Here is a 17769-nt window from a genome sequence, read left to right as displayed (position 1 = left end):
GTACACACACAGTTAAATATACTCATGCACGAAACTCTACAGACTAAACTATCACTACTGCTAAAGCCTATACTTAGCTTCGGGCGCCCACTCAGTCAGAGGAACAATGGCCGTTGTTCGGTTATGAGGCTGCTGGGGTCGAACTGGTACGGGATAACAGTCGTCTGTCTGGTAGCGTGCGTTGACCTTGGACTTACTTGTTCTGGTGCAGCTGGTGGACGGGTCTCTCCTCGGTGAGAGCCGGGTCCAAGAGAACGATTCTGTCTTGGGGGCTCCTTCTTATACCCAAAGGGGCTTCGCGCTCTTTTGGGTGGGCCTTGAACTTGGCCCCAATCAATTGGGCTGTTTCGTGATCATTCCTATTGATTTCATCCAATAAAGCAGTGGGTGCCCTGATGGCTGGGCGTGTCCTAGGTGGCCGTTGGCCTGCTTTGTTTCGGTCTCCTCTGGCGCCGGGGTGTCTGCCTTAGTATCGGTTACTCAAATGTTACTCTTTTGTTCCCGGAGATGGGCCATTAGTATGCTAATGGGCCTACAGTTTTGGTCTTGTCTGGGAGCTGCAGCTCCAATATACAGACAAGCTCTAAACCTGCTTGTTTTCTCAGCATTGTCCATTTTCCCTGCAATCCCAGATGGCTACACAACATCTTGGTAAACCTCTTCTGTACCCTCTCCAAAGCCTCCACATCTTTCTGGTAATGTGGCGACCAGAATTGTATGCAGTATTCCAAATGTGGCCTAACTAAAGTTCTGTGCAGCTGCAACATGACTTGCCAAATTTTATACTCAGATGGTATAAATGGACTGATGAAGGCAAGCATGCCGTATGCCTTCTTGACTATCTTATCCAACTGCGTTGCAGCTTTCAGAGATCTGTGGACCTGTATGCCCAGATCCCTCCGCCTGTCAGTACACCTAAGGATTCTGCCATTCACTGTATGGTTCCCATCTGTATTCGACCTTCCAAAATGCACTACCTCACATTTGTCTAGATTAAACTCCATCTGCCATCTCTCCGCCCAAGTCTCCAACCGATCTATATCTTGCTGTATTCTCTGGCAATCCTCTTCACTGTCTGCAACTCCACCAAGCTTTGTGTCATCCACAACTTACTAATGAGACCAGCTACATTTTCCACCAAATCATTTATATATTTTTTTTAATTCAGGATGTGGGCGTCGCTGGCTATGCCAGCATTATTGCCCATCCATAGTTGCCCTTCAGAAGGGGGTGGTGAGTTGCCTTCTTGAACCACTTCAGACACTAAGGTGTAGGTACACCCACTGTGCTGTTAGGGAGAGAGTTCCAGGATTTTGCCCCAGCGACAGTGAAGGAACTGTGATATAATTCAAAGTCAGGGTGGTGAGTGGCTTAGGAGGAAACCTCCAGGTGGTGGGGTTCCCAGGTATCTGCTATTCTTGTCCTTCTAGATGGTAGTGGTCGTGGGTTTGGAAGGTGCTGTCGAAAGTAACCTTGGCAAGTTACTGCATTGCATCTTGTAGACGGTACAAAAGGTGCCACTGTTCATCGGTGATGGAGGGATTGAACGTTTGTGGAAGGAGGAGCAATCAAGTGAGCTGCTTTGTCCTGGATGGTGTTGAGCTTCTGGTGTTGTTGGAGCTGTAGTCAACCAGGCAACTGGAGAATATTCCATCACACTCCTGACTTGTGCCTTGTAGATGGTGGCCAGGCCTTGGGGGGGCGGGGGGGGGGGGGGGGGGGGGCGTCAGGAGGTGAGTTACTCACCATAGGATTGCTAGCATTTGGCCTGCTCTGGTAGCCACAGTATTAATATGGCTAGTTCAGTTCAGGTTCTGATTAATGGCCATACTCTGTTAAAAGCTGCCTTGACATCAAGGGCAGTCACTCTCACCTCACCTCTGGCATTCAGCTCTTTTGTCCATGTTTGAACCAAGGCTGTAATGAGGTCAGCAGCTGAGTAACCCTGGCAGAACCCAAGTAGAACATCCATGAGCAGGTTATTGCTGAGTAAGTGCCATTTGACAGCACTGTTAATGACTCCTTCCATCACTTGGCTGATGATGGAGAGCAGGCTGATAGGGCAATAATTGGCTGGTGTGGATTTGTCCTGTTTTTTGTGTACAGGATATACTTGGGCAATTGTCCACATTGCCGGGTAGATGCCAGTGCTGTATCTGTACTGGAACAGCTTGGCTAGGGATGCGCAAATTCTGGAGAACTAGTCTTCAGTACTATTGCTGGAATATTGTCAGGGCCCCATAGCCTTTGCAGTATCCAGTGCCTTCAGCCGTTTGTTGATATGAGGGAGTGATTGTATTGGCTGAAGACTGATATCTGTGATGCTGGGGACCTCTGGAGGAGTCCGAGATGGATCATCCACTCGGCACTTCTGGCTGAAGATTGTTGCGAATGCCTCAGCCTTGTCTATTGCGCATATCTCTTCCATCATTGAGATTGGGATGTTTTTGGAGCCTCCTCCTCCTGTGAGTTGTTTAATAGTCCACCACCATTCACGGCTGGATGTGGCAGGACTGCAGAGCTTAGATCTAATGGTTGTGGAATCGCTTAACTCTGTTACTTGCTGCTTATGCTGTTTGGCACACAAGTAGTCCTGTGTTGTAGCTTCACCAGGTTGACACCTCATTTTTCGGTCTGTCTGGTGTTGCTCCTGGCACGCTCTCCTGCACTCTTCATTGAACCAGGGTTGATCCCCTGGCTGGGCGGTAATGGGGGAGTGGGAGATATGCCGGGCCATGAAGTTACAGATTGTGGTTGAGTACAATTCTGCTGCTGCTGATGGCCCACAGCGCCCCATGGATGCCCAGTCTTGAGTTGCTCGATCTGTTCGAAGTCCATCCCATTTAGCACGGTGGCAGTGCCACACAGCAGGATGGAGTTCCTCTTCAATGTGTAAACGGGACTTTTTCTCCACAATGACTGTGCGGTGGTCACTTCTACCGATACTGTCATGGACAGTTACATCTGCAGCAGGCAGGCTGGTGAGGATGAGGTCAAGTATGTTTTTCCCTCTTGTTGGTTCCCTCACCACCTGTTGCAGTCCCAGTTTAGCAGCTATGTCCTTTAGGACCCGGCCAGCTCGGTCTGTGGTGGTATCACTGAGCCACTCTTGGTGATGGACATTGAAGTCCCCCGAAGTTCCCCACCCAGACCATATTTAGTGCCCATCCACCCTCAGTGCTTCCCACAAATGTTTTTCAACATGGAGGAGTACTGATTCATCAGCTGATGGTGGCCGGTACGTGATAATCAGCGGGGGGCTTCCTTGCCCATGTTTAATCTGAAGCCATGAGCTTTCATGGGGTCCAGAGTCATTGTTGAGGACTCCCAGGGTAACTCCCTCCCAACTGTATACCACTGTGCTGCCAACCTCTGCAGGACCTGTCCTGCCGGTGAGGCAGGACATGCCCAGGAATGGTGGTCATGGTGTCTGGGACATTGTCTGTAAGGTATGGCTCTGTGAGAATGACTAAGTCAGGCTGTTGCTTGAATGGTGTGTTAGACAGCTCTCCTAACTTTGGCACAAGCCCCAGACGTTGGTAAGGAGGACCGTGCAGGGTCGGCAGGGCTGGGTTTGCAGTTGTCGTTTCCAGTGGCAAGGTCGATGCCGGGTGGTCCATCCGCTTTCATTCTTTTTTTATGTTTTGTTTCCAAATGTCAGTAAATCCCGTCCCTAAGAATATTTTCCAATAATTTCTCTATCATTGACGTAAGGCTCACCGTTCTATAATTTCCTGGATTATCCCTGCTCCCCTTCTTAAACAAAGAAACAACATTGGCTATTCTTCAATTCTCTGGGACCTCACCTGTGGCCTATGGGAATACAAAGATTTCTGGCAATGCCCCAGCAATTGCCTCCCTTGCATACCTCAGTATTCTGGGGTAATACAATCAGGGCCTGTGAACTTATCTACCTTAATGCTTTTTAAGAACCCAACACCTCCTCCTTTTTGATATTGACATGTCCCAGAATATCTACACACCCTTCCCTAGACTCATCATCCACCAAGTCCTTCTCTTTGGTGAATGTTGATGCAAAGTACCTCACCGATTTCCTCTGGCTCCATGCATAGATTCCCTCCTCTGTCCTTGAGTGGGTCAATCCTTTCCATGGCCACCCTCTTGCCCTTTATATAAAAGGTCTTGGGATTCTCCTTAATCCTGTTTGCCAATGTCTTTTTCTGACCCCTTTAGCCGTCCTAACTCTGCATCAATTCCTTCCTACTTTCTTTACAATTTTTAAGGGCATCATCTGTTCTCAGTCTTCGAGCTCCTACAACTGCTTCTTTTTCCCTTTGGATTAGGCTCAATATATCCCTCATTATCCAAGGTTCCCGAAAATTGCCATACTTATTCTTCATCTTCACAGGAACATGCCGGTCCTGAATTCTGGTGAACTGCTATTTTGAAGACTCCCATGTGTCAGGTGTTGATTTATCCTCAAACAGCTTCCTCCAATCTAGATTCTTCAGTTTCTGCCTGATATAGTTGTAATTAGCCTTTCCCCAATTTAGCACCTTCATCCAAGCACTACTCTTATCCTTATTCACGAGTACCTTAAAACTTACTGAATTATGGTCACTGTTCCCAAAATGCTCCCCTCCTGAAACTTTGATCACCTGGCCGGGCTCAGTCCCCAATACCAGGTCCAGTACGGCCCCTTCCCTAGTTGGACTATTTACATATTGTTTCAAGAAACCCTCCTGGATGCTTCTTACAAACTCTGCCCCATCCAAGCCTCTATCTGGCATTAAGTGAGTCCCAATCAATATGGGGTAAGTTCAAATCACTCACCATAACAACCCTGTTGTTTTCACATCTTTCCAAAATCTGTCTGCATATCTACTCCTCTGTCTCCCGCTAGCTTTTGGGAGGCCTGGAGTAAACTCCCAACATTGTGATTTCACCCTTCCTATTCCTGAGCTGAAACCATATTGCCTTACTGCATGGGCCCTCCGAGGTATCATCCTGTGCAGTACAACTGTGATATTCTCCTTAACCAATGCATCTCCCCTTCTTTCCTCTGTATCTGCTGGCTAGACAGATTTCAGTAACTCAGCCTTGGCTCAGTCGACAGCATTCTTGTCGCTGAATATCTTGAGGATTGTCGGGTCAGCCCAACGCTGAGACTTTAAAAAAAAATTTAGACTACCCAATTCATTTTTTCCAATTAAGGGACAATTTAGCGTTGCCAATCCACCTACCCTGCACATCTTTGGGTTGTGGGGACGGAACCCACGCAACCACGGGGAGAATGTGCAAACTCCACACGGACAGTGACCCAGAGCCGGGATCGAACCTGGGACCTCAGCGCCGTGAGGCCGCAGTGCTGCCACCATGCTGCCCGTCAACACTGAGACTTGAGAATACAATCCAGGGCTGAAAAAAAAGGAAAAAAAAGAACTGAGTGTGTGCTGCACTGTAAAAGATTCCAACTTAGATAAGATGCCAAATCAAAGGGCCACTTAGACTCTTAGGTAGATATAGAACATCGAACATAGAACATTAGTACTTGCAGGCACGGAGAGGGGTTGAAGTGTGTATACTTCAACGCAAGAAGCATCAGGAATAAGGTGGGTGAACTTAAGGCATGGATCGGTACTTGGGACTACGATGTGGTGGCCATCACGGAAACTTGGATAGAAGAGGGGCAGAAATGGTTGTTGGAGGTCCCTGGTTATAGATGTTTCAATAAGATTAGGGAGGGTGGTAAAAGAGGTGGGGGGGTGGCATTATTAATTAGAGATAGTATAACAGCTGCAGAAAGGCAGTTCGAGGAGTATCAGCCTACTGAGGTAGTATGGGTTGAAGTCAGAAATAGGAAAGGAGCAGTCACCTTGTTAGGAGTTTTCTATAGGCCCCCCAATAGTAGCAGAGATGTGGAGGAACAGATTGGGAAACAGATTTTGGAAAGGTGCAGAAGTCATAGGGTAGTAGTCATGGGCGACTTTAACTTCCCAAATATTGAGTGGAAACTCTTTAGATCAAATAGTTTGGATGGGGTGGTGTTTGTGCAGTGTGTCCAGGAAGCTTTTCTAACGCAGTATGTAAATTGTCCGACCAGAGGAGGGGCAATATTGGATTTAGTACTGGGTAATGAGCCAGGGCAAGTGATAGATTTGTTAGTGAGGGAGCATTTTGGAGATAGTGACCACAATTCTGTGACTTTCACTTTAGTAATGGAGAGGGATAGGTACGTGCAACAGGTTAAGGTTTACAATTGGGGGAAGGGTAAATACGATGTTGTCAGACAAGAATTGAAGTGCATAAGTTGGGAACATAGGCTGGCAGGGAAGGACACAAGTGAAATGTGGAACTTGTTCAAGGAACAGGTGCTACGTGTCCTTGATATGTATGTCCCTGTCAGGCAGGGAAGAGATGGTCGAGTGAGGGAACCATGGTTGACAAGAGAGGTTGAATGTCTTGTTAAGAGGAAAAAGGTGACTTATGTAAGGCTGAGGAAACAAGGTTCAGACAGGGCATTGGAGGGATACAAGATAGCCAGGAGGGAACTGAAGAAAGGGATTAGGAGAGCTAAGAGAGGGCATGAACAATATTTGGCGGGTAGGATCAAGGAAAACCCCAAGGCCTTTTACACATATGTGAGAAATATGAGAATGACTAGAGCGAGGGTAGGTCCGATCAAGGACAGTAGCGGGTGATTGTGTATTGAGTCTGAAGAGATAGGAGAGGTCTTGAACGAGTACTTTTCTTCTGTATTTACAAATGAGAGGGGCGATATTGTTGGAGAGGACAGTGTGAAACAGATTGGTAAGCTCGAGGAAATACTTGTTAGGAAGGAAGATGTGTTGGGAATTTTGAAAAACTTGAGGATAGACAAGTCCCCCGGGCCTGACGGGATATATCCAAGGATTCTATGGGAAGCAAGAGATGAAATTGCAGAGCCGTTGGCAATGATCTTTTCGTCCTCACTGTCAACAGGGGTGGTACCTGGGGATTGGAGAGTGGCGAATGTCGTGCCCCTGTTCAAAAAAGGGACTAGGGATAACCCTGGGAATTACAGGCCAGTTAGTCTTACTTCGGTGGTAGGCAAAGTAATGGAAAGGGTACTGAAGGATAGGATTTCTGAGCATCTGGAAAGACACTGCTTGATTAGGGATAGTCAGCACGGATTTGTGAGGGGTAGGTCTTGCCTTACAAATCTTATTGAATTCTTTGAGGAGGTGACCAAGCATGTGGATGAAGGTAAAGCAGTGGATGTAGTGTACATGGATTTTAGTAAGGCATTTGATAAAGTTCCCCATGGTAGGCTTATGCAGAAAGTAAGGAGGCATGAGACAGTGGGAAATTTGGCCAGTTGGATAACGAACTGGCTAACCGATAGAAGTCAGAGAGTGGTGGTGGATGGCAAATATTCAGCCTGGATCCCAGTTACCAGTGGCGTACCGCAGGGATCAGTTCTGGGTCCTCTGCTGTTTGTGATTTTCATTAATGACTTGGATGAGGGAGTTGAAGGGTGGGTCAGTAAATTTGCAGATGATACGAAGATTGGTGGAGTTGTGGATAGTGAGGAGGGCTGTTGACGGCTGCAAAGAGACATAGATAGGATGCAGAGCTGGGCTGAGAAGTGGCAGATGGAGTTTAACCCTGAAAAGTGTGAGGTTGTCCATTTTGGAAGGACAAATATGAATGCGGAATACAGGGTTAACGGTAGAGTTCTTGGCAATGTGGAGGAGCAGAGAGATCTTGGGGTCTATGTTCATACATCTTTGAAAGTTGCCACTCAAGTGGATAGAGCTGTGAAGAAGGCCTATGGTGTGCTCGCGTTCATTAACAGAGGGATTGAATTTAAGAGCCGTGAGGTGATGATGCAGCTGTACAAAACTTTGGTAAGGCCACATTTGGAGTACTGTGTACAGTTCTGGTCGCCTCATTTTAGGAAGGATGTGGAAGCTTTGGAAAAGGTGCAAAGAAGATTTACCAGGATGTTGCCTGGAATGAAGAGTAGGTCTTACGAGGAAAGGTTGAGGGTGCTAGGCCTTTTCTCATTAGAACGGAGAAGGATGAGGGGCGACTTGATAGAGGTTTATAAGATGATCAGGGGAATAGATAGAGTAGACAGTCAGAGACTTTTTCCCCGGGTGGAACAAACCATTACAAGGGGACATAAATTTAAGGTGAAAGGTGGAAGATATAGGAGGGATATCAGAGGTAGGTTCTTTACCCAGAGAGTAGTGGGGGCATGGATTGCACTGCCTGTGGAAGTAGTTGAGTCGGAAACATTAGGGACCTTCAAGCAGCTATTGGATAGGTACATGGATTACGGTTAAAGGATATAGTGTAGATTTATTTGTTCTCAAGGGCAGCACGGTAGCATTGTGGATAGCACAATTGCTTCACAGCTCCAGGGTCCCAGGTTCGATTCCGGCTTGGGTCACTGACTGTGCGGAGTCTGCACGTCCTCCCCGTGTCTGCGTGGGTTTCCTCCGGGTGCTCCGGTTTCCTCCCACAATCCAAAGATGTGCGGGTTAGGTGAATTGGCCAATGATAAATTGCCCTTAATGTCCAAATTGCCCTTGGTATTGGGTGAAGGTGTTGAGTTTGGGTAGGGTGCTCTTTCCAAGAGCCGGTGCAGACTCAAAGGGCCGAATGGCCTCCTTCTGCACTGTAAATTCAATGATAATCTATGATTAATCTAGGACAAAGGTTCGGCACAACATCGTGGGCTGAAGGGCCTGTTCTGTGCTGTATTTTCTATGTTCTATGTATTACAGCGCAGTACAGGCCCTTCGGCCCTCGATGTTGCGCCGACCTGTGAAACCACTCTAAAGCCCATCTACACTATTCCCTTATCGTCCATATGTCTATCCAATGACCATTTGAATGGCCTTAGTGTTGGCGAGTCCACTACTGTTTCAGGCAGGGCATTCCATGCCCTTACTACTCTCTGAGTAAAGAACCTACCTCTGACATCTGTCTTATATCTATCTCCCCTCAAATTAAAGCTATGTCCCCTCGTGCTAGACATCACCATCCGAGGAAAAAGGCTCTCACTGTCCACCCTATCCAATCCTCTGATCATCTGGTATGCCTCAATTAAGTCACCTCTTAACCTTCTTCTCTCTAACGAAATGATTCTGTGGTATCATTTTCATTAAAAAAAGAATAGTTCTCCTCTGGTCTCCTGGCCATAATTTATCCTTTAATAACATCACAAAAAAAGATTATTTGGTCTTTGAGTGAACTTACTCAGATTGGCAGCTACGTTTTCTACAGCAGAGGCTACATTTGAAAAGTACTTCACTGGCTGGAAAATGGTTTGACATTGTGCAAAAAGAATAAAAGTTATAATTGCATCTTGGAAGGAGATGGTGGATGCGCAGAAAGGGAGAGGGATTTGGTTCTGGTGAAGAAGACTTTAAAAGCAGCATCGCAAGTGAATATCAGAAACATTAAAAAGCTGAAGGGAACAATGGGCTTTCTGTCAATAGCTTCAGAATGTAAAAATCAAAATGTCATTGTGGATTGACATAGAATCTCAGTCGGACTTCAGTTGGAGCACCACGTGTAATTTTGTGGCACAGGTTCAGGGTGTAGGGGCACTTTGGGGACGAGTGCTGAGGGGGCGAAGGCTGACAAAATAGCGTGGCATCTTCTGGCAGCCACTGCAATCTGCCAGCAGCTGGAAGGTTGGAAAATGGCCGACTGCTGGAAGCCCCTGAAGACACTTGTGAGGTCCAAAAATGACGCTAACCACCTCTACTGGAATTTTGCCCACATTGGGCGGGCTTGGCATTGGGTGGCAGGGGGTGGGGTGTTGCGAGCTACACAATGAAAGCTGTTCCCAGTGGGTTGCTGGAGCGGAGCCCTCATTTATGGGGGCACCGTGGCCCAGGTGTAGGGCGATGGCAGCAACGGCCCTCATGTTAACAGCACTCATGGTCCATCTCCCAATCCATTCGCTGATGTTTTGCTGTGTGGAAGGGGTTTGAACAGGATTTGGGTATTGCCTACAATCCTAAAGGTGTGCTGCTGAAGTCCGTAGTCTTTTCACCCTGGACGATTTATTTGCGGCAAGCATTTCCACATTTGGACACCCATGAGGCAAGATCTTCCAGATCTCTCTCACGTCTCAGTCATGTGCCCAGACATCATTGTTAAATCAGCACCATGTATGTTTTTGATCTTAACCCTTTACAGCCGGGGCCTGCCTACCTGACCATTGCCCTTTCCAAACACACCACCCGCTTTTTGAGGGAGCTCGACCATTGAGGCGACCTCTCCCTGGTCTTGCAGATTCAGCAATGACCACCGTTTGTAGTTGCTCCCTCTGAGGGGCGGGCCAATGTCCGAAACTGGATGACAACCCCGGCAGTAGCCGTTTAATTGGTCGTTACAGGGAATATGCCTCCCCAGTGCCAGTTGAAGCGGGTCACCTCTGACTTGCACGTGTCATGTGGCACCGCCAATCTGCCATGCGCGCGTCATGTGGCACCGCCAAAAAATTCTGCTCACAGAATGCTGCCTTTTTGATGAAATATAAAGAAAAAAAACCATTTGAATCAGTGGGACTGTCTTTTTTATAATGGAGGAGATTCAGAGAGCACTGGGATTGGGGTAAAATACTGGCAGAGATTGAAAACAGATAGAAAACATGGAGTAGGAATAAACAGGTCATTCTCAGGATGGCAGGCTGTCACTGGTCGGGTACAGTAAGGAAACGTCCTGGGACCCCAGCTGTTCACAATCAGTATCAAAGATGTGGATGTGGAATATTTCCAAATTTGTTGATGGCACAAAGCGAGGTGGGAATGTGAGCTGTGAGGAGGATGTAAAAAAGTTCAAGGGGAATTGGACAGGCTAAGTGAATGGGGAAGAACATTCCATACGGAATGTAATGTGAATCAGTGTGGAGTTATCCACTTTAGTCGAAGAAAAAGCAGAAAGGCAGAGTATTCCTTACATGGTGAGAGCTTGGGAGGTGTTGGTGTCCAGAAGGACCTGGGCGGCCTTGTTCATGAGTCACTAAAAGCTCGCATAAAGGTGTCGCAAGCAATTAGGAAGACAGATGATATGTTGGTCTTCACCACAAGGGGATTTGCGTACAGGAGTAGGGATGTCTTCCTGCAATTGTATAGAGTCTTGGTAAAACCACATCCAGAGTATTGTGCACCGTTTGGGCCCCCTTATCTAAGGAGAGATATACTTACCAGAGAGAGAACAATGGAGGTTTACCAGGCAGATCTCTGCGATGGTGGGTGTTTTAGACAGAGGCAAAGACTCCGCAAGAGGCCAGGCTGACAGGGTACAACTCACTTTATTGCACACTGGTTACAATAACCCTCCTCTCCACACTCCACTCCCTGCAGGGTCTCCTTCCCGCAACTGTTTCCAGGTCGGTGTTTATATTCTGTGGGGAGCTCCTCCAATTAGGAGGGAGCTCCACCCCCCCCGTCAGCTGGGTAGCCCATGCACTGAGGCAATGCAGGCACACTCCGTACTCGGTGGGCACCACAGGGGTTGGACTGTTTCATCGACCCCGCTTTTCACATTTTGATTTAATGTTTTTAAGCTTCCGTTCCTCTTTGTTCTTTTTGGGCTGTGCTCCGTTTGTCTTTTAGGAGAGGCCCCTTTTAATTTATCCCTCTACTCTTCTAGTTAGAAATTAACACAGAGTGTTAATTGGGCCCGAAAATAAAACATGCTGGCTGTGTTTGTCTGAGCTCCCGTTGCTTCTGGCTGTAACTCTGCTTTCGGACCTGGTGTGTTATTTTGGCTGCCTTTTCCAGACTTCGAAACCTTGGTAATGGCAAAGGTGAACAGTGCTGTGACCAGTTGGATGGAAGGCAAGAGCTGCCTGTTGTTGCTTCCAGTTGCGTGCAGAGAAGAGGGAGAAGAGAGCATGCAGCTGCCAAGCCTGGAACTTGTACTTATTACTGGCTGCCTTTCTGCTTATCAGCTGGGGGTTGAGCACGGGCGGATTTTGGTTGGCCTACTGCTGGGCTGAAAGTGGAGAACAGACTCAATTTGCAGTTTTGGACTGGATGATGTCTGGACACCGGAACTGGGAGAACAGCAAGGCGGTGGCCCAGTTGACTATGTGCACTGCTTTTACTGATGTTGTTTTTCTTTTATTATTGGGGGGTTATTATGATATTTTTGTTTTGTTTTGGGGGGGTTTTGTGCCTAGCGGCTGGGTGCTCGCCAGTTGTGTCTGTGCATTGGGGGTTGAGGGCTCACTCCTGGTGCTAATGAGGGGAGGGGTGTTCCCTATTTCTTTCTTCTACCGTGCCCTTGCCTGTCCTTTTCTAGTGTACTGTGCTGCTTACAGACGCCTCTCCACCGACGTGGGGCTGTTGCTGAAGCAACAGCGGGGAGGGGTGGAGTATGCGCTGGCTTGTGTGCTGGAAGCTTTGCCTTTTACTTAATTGATTTGGGGGTTTCTTGTGGTTGTTCTAGGGAAGTTCCTGCTGATTATCAGCGTCTGGAACGTTGGGCTGTACTGGTAGGTGACACAGCACTTCTGAAAAATTGCCTTCTGAATTGAATAAATATCACGCTTGTGTTATTGATGAATGCCCACTTTGATTCTGATTTGCAAGAATGTATTGCTGTTCCGTTCATGATGTTTAAGCTGTGAGTTATGCAAGATGCCTTTTAACAGGCGGCATTGGGGTCTGCAAAAAAAAAAAGCAAAATACTGCAGCTGTCAGAAATCTGAACGAATAAATACCCCCCAGAAAATGTTCCTGACACTCAGCGGGTCCGGGGGCATCTATGGAGGTTCCAGACACAATGGGATTGATTTTAAGTTGGGAACGGGTTGGGAATAGCGTAGGGTGGCCCCCCCTCCCCACCCCTCCCCATGACCAAATTATCCTATAATTTTCTTCTCCACCTCAAGCCATTTTCATTCCCACGTCTCCCATGGCTGTCCCCTGCTCAAAACTGTCCGGGAGAAACAGGAATTTGGTTGGGAGCTCAATGTTGCCAAGGTCCCAGGGGAGGTCTCTGGAACTGCAGCCACTTGAGTTGGCCAAGTCCCGATTTAAAATGGCGAACGGCAAAGGCTCAAGGGAAATTCAGCCAACACAGGCAGAAACCAGCAGGTGCAGGTTTTCTGTGTATTTAACTCTGCAAAAGCCCAGACAGCATCGATACCAGAGACCATCAGCATAATAATGTAGCAGCCATCTACATACAAATGAGCAATCCCCGGGAACAATGGCAACATTTGGGACAAACAAAGCTAAGCCAGACTCCCCGGTGCCAGCAGGAGCCAACACAAAAGAGGTTAATGGACACCTCAAGACCGCCCATCGATCAGGGAACCGCTCCAGTTTTGGAGAAATCGAACCAAGCGATTGGAACAAAATCCAATCACCTAGAAGCAGGTACAGGGTCCGCCCCGAAAGGTGGGAAGCCCCTGGGGACTATAAAGTAAGCCCCAAGTTCAAATCACCCCCTCTTCTTCCTGACCGGGTCACCCAGCAACGCGAACCAACATTGACCGTGACCGGTCCAGTGGCCGCTGAGAGATCGTAAGTCTTAAGTCAACGCTCGCTATGAGATAGGCGCTCCTAGCTACCAATCCGTACCAACTTCGAATCCCGCAGACTCAGAACCCGAACGAAAGGCCATTTGTTCCCCTGACCTGGTGGGCCAGTTCAAAGCTAAGTACAGGCCTGTTAGTCGTAGAAGTAGCTTTGACGTAGAATTTGTGCATGAGTAGCGATTACTGTGTATAATAAATGTGCTTTGATTTAAATCTTACTGATCAGTGTATTGAGTTATTGGTCATTACTCGAACTTGAACCTCGTGGCGGTACCATAAAGATACCTGGCGACTCGAGAGCAAAGGTTATAAAACAGAGCCAAGTGAACCAACCAAATGTTAGCAACAGAATAAAGTTAGTGTTGGTTGTTTGTGGCTCGTGTTGGAAGGAAATGCTGATGCTAAAAGTGAGAGAACCTGGGCTGAATTCTCCAAAAATGGGGCAATGTCTCCACACCAGCATCAAAGCGCTGGCGTTTCACTCTGAAATTTCCGTCAGGAAGTCCTGAGTGATTCTCCCACCTGCAGAGGGCTAGCACGGCCCCAAAGTGCTTCGAGCAGCTCTGGCTGCGGATACGGGGCGCCGTACGTCCGGTCGGGAGTCCGTGCATGCGCACGGCGGCGGTCTGTGGCGGCCGCCCCGTGCGACATGGCGGACTCAGCCGGCGGACCTGGACCAGGAAAGAAGGTCCCAACGATCAGCCCCGCGCTGCTCCATATTACCCACATGATCACCCTCCCCCCCGGCTGCCTCTCATGCCCTCCCCGGTACTTGATCCCCCCGCCCCCCACCAGGGCGGCCGCGGACCGCAGCCGCCAGCTGAGGTTCCCGGCGGACGATACGTGGTTAGAACCACACCGTCGGGAACTCGGCCAGTTGTGCGCGGAAAATCTGTCAACGGCCCCCTACCCGCGCCGCACAGATCGCGCGCGCGTGTTACTGAGCGATTCTCCAGGGACCAGGGAATCTCTTCAGCCGCTCCGGGCACGATTTCGGTGCGAAAAACCAATTCTCCGCCTCAGTGCCAAACACGATTTTGGCGTGGAGACCAGGAGAATCCAGCCCCCTGGTTTCCAAACAGGACATGGGGGGCATTCCTCCTCTTTCGGGCTCAGTTGGAGCAATCAGACTCGTTAAATATGAACATTAATGAATGTTTAGTCGTACTGAACTTGAGTATTGCTGAAGAAGAGACTGGCTATCAAAGCTTTTCATTCTTGCAGATGTATGTTCTTGTTGTCTGGCAGACATTGATTGGTGTATTTTCATGTCGAATACCTATTAGCATTTTAACTGGAATTACTGTTGCACTGAATGTAACAGCTTTAATGTAAACTGTGGCTCAGTCTGAATACTGATTTGAACTGAGCTCACAGGATGAGTGGTTCTGCAATGAAGAAACATTGTGGGCGCGATCTAGTGGTCGTACTGCATCTGAAAGGCAGCGTGGGAGCGCCAGTAGAATCCGGGAGATCCCTCTTCTGGGATCTACCCGACTCGCCACGGCTTGCAAGATCTGATGCGTTCTTGCGAGACATCGCGATCTGATTGTGGGTGGGTTCACTGTTTTGAAAATGTGCATATTAGAGTGAGGCAGCTCGTCTCACTTTAATGTCCATTTACCTGAGGTACCCAAGGTGTTGGGATCCAACCCCTTCGCCTCAGAGACCTCGGGTGAGCGAACCCCTTCGCCTCGGAGACCTCGGGTGAGCGAACCCCTTCGCCTCGGAGACCTCGGGTGAGCGAACCCCTTCGCCTCGGAGACGGGTGAGCGCAGTTCAGTACTATCTCCACAAACTGGGGCCAGAAGGAACGGTACTCGCCTGGGTCTCCCAGGTGATCAAAGGCCACCAGGAGCCTTTCCTCTGGACAGGGTGGCATCCTGGCACTACTGGTGCCACCTGGGCACCCTGGCAGTGCCAGACTGACATTCTGGTAGTGTCACCCGGGTGCCAGCCTAGCACTGCCAAGGTGACCAGGTGGCACTGCCAACTGGCAGGGGCACTACCAGGGTTACAGACTAGCAGTGCAGAGGGGCCAAGCTGGCATTTTTCCCGTAACGGGGATCAGGCACGGGGCTGCCATGTGCAGGTGCGGTGGGGTGTGGGGGCCCCAGGGACCCCCTTATGGGTGTTCAGGGGTCATGTTGGGGGATCCTCCCCCAACCAATCTCTCCCTGCACTGTGATGTTCCAGCAAGTGGAGCTCTTCAATGCAGGAAACGCGTCGACGTGAGGCCTCATTGGAGAGTTTCCCACTCAGGCCCCAAATCAAACCAGAGTCCCGGTAGATAGCTTGGTAGTTCTCAGCACTGCGAGTGCTGGGAAACACCCAGTTAAACATGCTGGTCCCGGGGTCCATTCCGATTCGGTTAGGTTATTGCAATCACACACTTGAGTGACTGCAATGCATTTACGGCTTGGAGTGCACTTGGCTCTCTTTGCTGATGTCAATGTTTGTAAACATTGGGGTTTCCCCACTGGACCGTGAAGGGAGATGAATCAATCAAAGCCTCAGATGGTTTGTAGAAGCTGTCAATCACAGACCATTACAAGGGGGTTGCACGGTGGCATAGTGGTTAGCACTGATGCCTTGCAACTCCAGGGACCCGGGTTCTATTCCGGCCTCGGGTGACTGTCTGCGGAGTCTGCACTTTCTCCCCGTGGCTGCGCGGGTTTTCTCCGGGTGCAAAGTCCAAAATGTGCAGGTTACGTGCATTGGCCAGGCTAAATTGCCCCTTTGTGTCCATAAATGTTCGGTGGGAATACTGGGTTACGGAGTAGGATGGAAGTGTGGGATTAAGTAGGGTGTTCTATCCAAATTGCGGTGCTGACCCAAGGGCCAAATGGCCTCCTTCTGCACTGTAAATTCTAAACAAAAAAGAAAGATATGAATGTCTTGCAGCTAATGGATGTGGGAACCAGCCGCAGGTCACAGCTGTTCTCTTTCCAAGAATGGACAGGTGGAATTTCAAGGTAAGTGTTACAGCTGTAATTCTTCTCACTGCCCCTGTCTGCACTGCTCTCTAGCTTCCAAGCAGGGGTATATTTTCTGCCAGGGGATATGTGTGGGGTGGTGGGGTCTAAGGGGTGGGGTTCCTTTCAGAAGGGGGTCCTTGTGGGCGTCCCCTATTCCAGGCATTACTGTGGGTGTCTCAGCGGCAAGGGAATCTCTGGGGAGGGGGTCCCCCTATTACACTGTTGCCGGTGGGGGGTCTCCCTATTAAAGGGATCCCGGGGGGGAGGAGGGGTGTTTCCCTCTTACAAGGTCCCTGGGGGATCTCCCCATTGTAAGGGTCCCGGGAAGGGGGGTGCAGATCGGTCACCCCTGTACTTGGGGGTAGGGGTCACCTAGGTAATCCGAGGATGTGGGGGCGGGGGGGGGGGTGTGGTTTGCTGTACGCGCAGTGGGTGAGGTTCAGGGCTGGTTTGCAGTGTGGCGGGATGGGGTGGGGGGAGGGGGGGGGGTACGGTGGTGGCCGGCCGCAGGACCTTGCAATCGGACTGCATCCTAAAAATGGGGGGATTCGCGAAACACTTGTATTCAACGCGATGTATAAATTTGCATGGTAAGAGATATTGAATCGCTTGCTGGCTTGCACTCCCGGGAGGATCAGACCCCGATTGCAGTTCACCTCTGGCGGGAGAACATAACTCTCCCAAACGGAGAATCCCGTCTGACAAAACCTCTGATCCAGATGAAATACATCAATGCATACTTTTTTTCAATCAAAGGAAGAGAAATTATCGGCATTTAATAGAACATAGAACATAGAATATACAGTGCAGAAGGAGGCCATTTGGCCCATTCAGTCTGCACCGACCCATTTAAGCCCCACTTCCACCCTGTCCCCGTAACCCAATAACCCCTCCTACCCTTTTTGGTCACTAAGGGCAATTTATCATGGCCAATCCACCTAACCTGCACGTCTTTGGACTGTGGGAGGAAACCGGAGCACCCGGAGAAAACCCACGCAGACACGGGGAGGACGTGCAGACTCTGCACAGACAGTGACCCAGCGGGGAATCGAACCTGAGACCCTGGCGCTGTGAAGCCACAGTGCTATCCACTTGTCCTGCCCATAACATTTATTAACTTATTAGAAAAGGGGTTTTATAATTCTTACTTTAAAGAAGGGGATCAGAAAGTGTCCAGAGAATTATTGACCGGTCAATTCACCATCAATAGTGGAAAAACAATAGAATCACTGTGAAATCAGAGAATAGAAGAATGTCTAGAAATGAAAAGCATAA

This window comes from Scyliorhinus torazame, chromosome 5 (assembly GCF_047496885.1).
Source record: "Scyliorhinus torazame isolate Kashiwa2021f chromosome 5, sScyTor2.1, whole genome shotgun sequence".
NCBI classification, from domain to species: domain Eukaryota; kingdom Metazoa; phylum Chordata; class Chondrichthyes; order Carcharhiniformes; family Scyliorhinidae; genus Scyliorhinus; species Scyliorhinus torazame.
Note: the sequence above shows the minus strand (reverse complement) of the source record.